Source organism: Penaeus monodon, chromosome 2 (assembly GCF_015228065.2).
Source record: "Penaeus monodon isolate SGIC_2016 chromosome 2, NSTDA_Pmon_1, whole genome shotgun sequence".
Lineage (NCBI taxonomy): Eukaryota > Metazoa > Arthropoda > Malacostraca > Decapoda > Penaeidae > Penaeus > Penaeus monodon.
Window position 1 is genome coordinate 23,554,015 of NC_051387.1, and position 7,311 is coordinate 23,561,325.

At 25.9% G+C, this 7,311-nt stretch overlaps 1 pseudogene; it reads left to right on the forward strand.

Moving 5' to 3' along the window:
* Positions 1–1,586: 1,586 nt before the first annotated feature.
* LOC119578409 overlaps positions 1,587–7,311 on the forward strand; it is a 6,758-nt pseudogene continuing 1,033 nt past the window's right edge.

A 7,311-nucleotide genomic window follows, 5' to 3' on the forward strand; every position in this document is an offset into this window, starting at 1 on the left:
TGATAATAACAATGATGGTAATAATAATAATACTACTAATGATCATAATAATCATAAACATAATAAAGATGATGATGATGATAATGAAAAATAATGATAATAATATAATATATATATAATAATGATATTGTTATTATTATTATTATTATTATCATCATTATTATTTTTATTATTATTATTATTATTATTATTATTATTATCATTATTATTATTATTAACAACAACAATGATAATAATAGAATAGTAAAAATAATAATAACAATGATAGTAGTAATAATAATAATAATAATAATAATAATAATAATAATGATAATAATAATAATAATAATAATAATAATAATAATAATAATAATAATAATAATAATATAATAATAATAATAATAATAATAATAATAATAATAATAATAATAATAATAATAAAAATAATAATAATGATAAAAATAATCATAATAATGATAATAAAAAAGAGAATGATAACGATTATAATAATAATAATAATGATAACAATAATAATAATGATGATGATGATGATGATGATGATGATAATGATAATGATAATGATGATAATAATAATAAATAATAATAATAATAATAATAATAAATAATAATTATAATAATAATAATAATAATAATAATGATGATGATGATGATGATAATAATGAAAATACTTCTACTACTACTACTACTACTTCTAATAGTAATAATAATAATGATAATGATAATAATGATAACATTAACAACAACAACAATAACAACAGCAACGTTAATAATAATAATAATAATAATAATAATAATAATAATAATAATAATAATAATAGTAAAAATAATAATGAAAGAAAATAATAATAACAATAGTAATGATGATAATGGTGATAATAAATTATAACAATAATAATAATAATAATAATAATAATAATAATAATAATAATAATAATAATAATGATAATGATAATAATAATAATAATAATAATAATAATAATAAAATGATGATAATAATGATAATGTTGATAATAATAACAATGATAATAATAAAATAATAATAATAAAATTATTATTATTATCATAATAAAAAGTTTTGATGTTTATATTAAACATACTGATGGTTAAATAAAAAGTCTATTGACGTGTCTTTTAGTAAGTGACGAAATCTACCGTTTTTTCCTCCAATTTCGCTCAAACAAACCATTTTACAGTAAGTGTCCTTGCAATTCAAAAAGTAGGTCGAGCGACATTGAGTATGATAAGGTATACAGGTGAATTTTGAGATAATATATCTGTTACCGTATTTAGTATAACCGCAAGGGTGCTAAGTTTATCTGTATCAGAAATGAAAGTGTATTTTTATTCATTGGTTGTCATTATTGCAAAACAAAAACAGGACATATTATTGGAACCAACCCAATTGTCTCGTAATCGCTTGCGTAACAAAACTCTTTCCAAATTAATTGTTGACATAAATTCTATATGAAAAATAAAATTATTTGATATCATAATTTCACAGGATAAATATAATTGTAATATAAAACCTAATTATATTTTACTTTTTGAAAATCTGTAAAGTAATACCACACTTGAGAATCATAACATGGCTGACAGACGCGGATCAGCTGATGCAGAACCTGAGTCGCGTCCCGATCCTCAATTTTGGCAGCAATAATGACGTAATTTCATCCCAAAGGTCACTCCAAGCCTAGCCTGACTCAAGAGTGAAGGTATGTGCTTCGGCAAGTATTCGAAGAAGATAAAAAAGCATGCGAAAAGGGAGATATCGAAGTGTTATTAGCAATGGATGGGCGAGAGAGGAGAGAGCTTTCGAGGTTTTAAGATTTTTTTCGGTCTTTAAGATGACGGGGAATTCGAAATTTTGGCTTAAAGCGAGGGGAGCTGGGGGATGAGGGAGAGGGGAAGCCAGGACAGGTAATGTCAGTGGCCAGAAATGTGTTTTTTAGCCTTAAGAACTGGCATAAGTGATCCATGGTAAGTTTTGCATTGCATAGCTGTTCTTTTGGATATTTCGAAAATCTTTGTCGTTTTCTTATCTTTGAGCCATTTACCAGCTGATCTCATTCCTTTCTTCATCTTGTTTAATTTCCCACTCACCCTCACTCTTTTCTTCCTCACATTTCTCATTCTCACCCTTGTTCCATTGGTTTCCCCTCTGCTCTTTCTCAGTTTTATCTGCCGGCCATTTTTTGTGATGCAGAAAACTCCTTATTGTTATGTTACGCCTCTTTCCATGTATTCCTTTCTATCGTATGCCATAACCTCATCATTGTTACTACCACTAGCCTTGTAGTCCTTGTTGTTAGCATCAGCATCACCACTGTCGTCGTCGTTGTTATCATCATCATCATCATCATCACCATCACCATCACCATCACCATCACCATCACCATCACCATCACCATCGCCACCACCACTACTAGTATTGTTACCATAACCTTTGCTGTGAAGGTAATCATGATTATTCCCAGAAATAATGTTGAAAACTGTAGCGCTGTCCAAGTTTCATTTATACACATAATATAGGACAAACTATACATGAAAAAAGTAGATCACTGAAGTTCTAAACTTTTCTTTGATGAGAGAGGTGCTGAAGATTTGAAATAAATTTTGTATAGAATTTTTGCGTAAAAAAAAAAAAAACATGAAAATATAACTGATTTTAACCAGAATACATATGGGTTGTTAGCCTTTGCTTTGCTTATTATTGTTATTATTATTTCCATTATTATTATTTTTTTGTTGTTGTTGTTATAATTATTATTATTATTATAATAATAATAATTATTATTATTATTATTATTATTATTATTATTATTATTATTATTGTTATTATTATCATTATCATAATCGTAATCATAACCGTAACCGTAATCGTTATCGTTATCGTTATCGTTATCGTTATCGTTATCGTTATCGTTATTATTATTATTATTGTTATTATTATTTTTATTATACTTATTATTGTTATTTTATTACTACTAATTTCCTTTTTTTTTTTTATTTTTTATTATTATTATTACTATTATTATTATTATTAACAATATTATTATTATTATTATTATTATTATTATTATTATTATTATTATTGTTATATTATATTATATTATATTATATTTTATATATATATATATATATATATATATATATATATATATATATATATATATATTTTTTTTTTTTTTTTTTTTTTTTTTTTTTTTTTCTTTTCTTTTCTTTTTTTCTTTTCTTTTCTTTTCTTTTCTTTTCTTTTCTTTTCTTTTCTTTTCTTTTCTTTTCTTTTCTTTTCTTTTCTTTTCTTTTCTTTTCTTTTTCTTTTTCTTTTTCTTTTTCTTTTTCTTTTTCTCACCGTAGTCTTAGCATGATACTTAATTGTAGTTTTCATGTTGTGATGCTCTTGGAGTGAGTACGTGGTAGGGTCCCCAGTTCCTTTCCACGGAGAGTGCCGGTGTTACCTTTTAGGTAATCATTCTCTCTATTTATCCGGGCTTGGGACCAGCACTGACTTGGGCTGGCTTGCCCGCACAGTGGCTAGGTAGGCAATCAAGGTGAAGTTCCTTGCCCAAGGAACTTCATGTGTGCATGGATGCACCCACGCACTCACATGCAGCGATTGGTGTGTGCACTTGCACTGATTTACATAATTTTAGGTAAATCAAACCTAGGTACGATGAAGTTCCTTGAGCAAGGAAATTCACCTCAAGTGCCTGTTGTTGTTGTTATTATTATTATTATTGTTGTTGTTGTTGTTGTTGTTGTTGTTGTTGTTGTTGTTGTTGTTGTTGTTATTATCATTATTGTTACTATTATTTTTTTTTTATTATTATTATTATTATTATTATTATTATTATTATTATTATTATTACTTTTATTATTATTATTATTGTTGTTGTTGTTGTTGTTTTTGTTGTTATTATCATCATCATCATTATTATTATTATTATTATATTATTATTATTATTATTATTATTATTATTATTATTATGAGTAGTTGTGTTAGTATTGTTATTGCTATTTTTCTCATTATTATTATTGTTGATTTTGTTAGTTGTTATTGTTATATTTATCATTATCATCATTATTATTATAATTATCACTATAATTATTATTATCATTCTTATTCTTATTCATATTATTGTTACCACCACCCACCACCCACCACTGCTACTATTACTATTACTATTACTACTACAGCTACAACAACAACAACAACTGTTTTTAATACTACTATTACTGATGGTAATAATGATAATGATAGCAGTAATAGAAATTATAATGATGTTATTAAGTAAAGTTAGAACTGTAATGATAAGAGTAATAGTAGTAATGATAATGATTATAGTAATAGTAATTGATAGTCATAAGGAAGATGATATTGATAATAATGATAATAATAATTATTATTATCATTATAATTATAATAATTTTTTTATTATCTCTATTATCATCATCATCATCATCATCATCATCATCATCATCATCATCATCATCATCATCATCATCATCATCATCATCATTAATATTAATAATATTATTGTTATTTTTGTTATTACCAGCATCATCCCTACTACTATACTACTATTACTGTTATTATTTTCATTGTTATTATTATTATTATTATTATTATTATCATTATTATTATTAGGATTAGGATTAGGATTAGGATTAGGATTAGGATTGTTTTTATTTTTAATGTTGCTGTTAGTGGAGCTGTCATCATCATCACCGTCACTATTATTTTGGCCATTTATAACTGGTAATTTCATTGGCCTTGTCACTATTATCATTATTATTAATGTTATTATTATTAATATTATGACAGTTATTATTATCATTGTTGTTATTATTGATATTATTATTATTATTATTATTATTATTATTGAAGTAGTAGCAGCAGCAGCAGCAGTAACAACATTGTTATTAATATTGATATTGTTATCAGTATCATCATTAGCATCTGTTTCTTCTTCTTCATCATCATTATTATTATTATTAATATTGATATTATTATTATTAGTAGTAGTAGTGGTAGTAGTAGTAGTAGTAGTACTATAATCACCATCATCATCATCACTATCGTTATAATTATCATTATCATTATCATATCATCATTATAATCATTATTATTGATATTATTACTATGGTAATTACTGATCATAATACTTGTTATTGCCGACTCCATCAGAGCGTCCTTAGCCTTAAGAATTCAGAGGTCTGTCAGTAATTTGTCTTTAAGTGCCTCGGAAGTGCTTGCATCATATCCCTCGTTCTGCAACCCAGCTCAGTCTATTAAGGAGGACTGGATGATGAGAGAGTGCAGGGGGGGGGGGTTGAGCTTTGCATACTAAGCATGAGGCGTTGGAGTCTGACTCATCTGTTGAAGACACTTGATATGGCTAGTTATTATCAGCAATGACATGGGAAGCTTAGAAATGTGCAGAAGAATTGTTGTTTTGTTCAAGTTCTAAATGTTACCTTTTCTCATTACTTTTCTGTGGATGCAAATATTACACTTTTTTTTCTTCTTCTTTTTTTATATTAGTATATATATACATATATTTCATAAGTTTTTTTGTTATTTTAATGTTTTATTGTAATATTTTCAATGCTATACATTTTTATTAAATTCTCCATCAGTAAGGCTTATAAGCATAACAATTTACTGGAACAAGTTTTAAAACGACTCTAGTGGTAGATTAAACTAAATATATTTTATTTTCCAACAGAAGGAGATTGTGTATGAATTTTTGCTTTTGGCTTTTTCTTTATCATTGAAATGAGCTTGTGCCATTTCAGGTGCGGGATGGAGGCAGAGAAAGTGACAGAGTTCATCTCCTATACACAGGCTGACCCAGTCCTCGCTCGACAAATTTTGCAGAGTAAGATTTTAGGGCAATTATGTTATAATATTTATGTTTATTGATAATTTTTTTTTTCTTTTTCTTTTTGTACAGTAGAGATAGAACTTGTATATTTAGCTTATATACATATATGTATATGTATGTAAGTCTATCTAAATCTGTCTATATCTATATCTATCTATCTATATATCTATATCTATATCTATATCTATATCTATATCTATATCTATATCTATATCTATATCTATATCTATATCTATATCTGTCTATCTATCTATCTATCTATCTATCTATCTATCTATCTATATATATATATATATATATATATATATATATATATAATATATATATATATATATATATATATATATTATCTCTCTCTCTCTCTCTCTCTCTCTCTCTCTCTCTCTCTCTCTCTCTCTCTCTCTCTCTCTCTCTCTCTCTCTCTCTCTCTCTCTCTCTCTCTCTTCATCTTTATCTTCTACTATTATATAATATATATATATATATATATATATATATATAATATAATATATATATATAGATATATATATATATATATATAGTATATTATATAGTTATATGTATGATTAGTATATTATATATATATATATATATTATTACTATCTATACTATCTATCATTAATATATATATATACATATATATATATATATTATATATATATATTATATAATTATATATATATAATATATACTACACATAACTATATATTACTATATATATATATATATTATATTTAATAATATATTATTATATAATATAATACTATATATATATAATATATATATATAATATTTATAATATATACAAATACATTATAATAATTATATATACTTTATATATAATATAATATTAAAATTATATATATATATATATATATGTATATATATTATATTATATATATATATATATATATATATATATATATATATATATATATATATTATATGAAATAGGTGTTTGGAAATGTTACTAACTAAGATATCTACCGGTAGGTGAGAATTGGGATGTAAAGGCCGCTGTGCAGCTCTTTTCGGTGCTAAGAGGGGCCAGTCCCTTTCATCACTCAGGGTCGGTGCGAACATCTGCTCCCCCCAACTTCAACCCTTCAATTAAGCCTCCTGTAGCTCCCAAAACCAGTCCTAGTTGACCACAAGCCAAATGTAGATTTGAGATATGCAGGCGATGTACGATCAGCAGCACCAAGATTGGCTCCCTTGCCACCTGCAAGAACAAGGAAAGTTGCTGTATTGCCGAAGCTCCCACATGATGGATCAGCAGCATTGTCATCACCTCACCTCCTTCCTCCAGTGGGACAGGACAACCCCTCTAGTGGAAGCATGCTGATAGACACTTATAATCAGCAGGGGGTGACACCGCTGCCAAGAACTGGTAGCTTGCCACCTCTCCAGAAAGGTCTTGGTG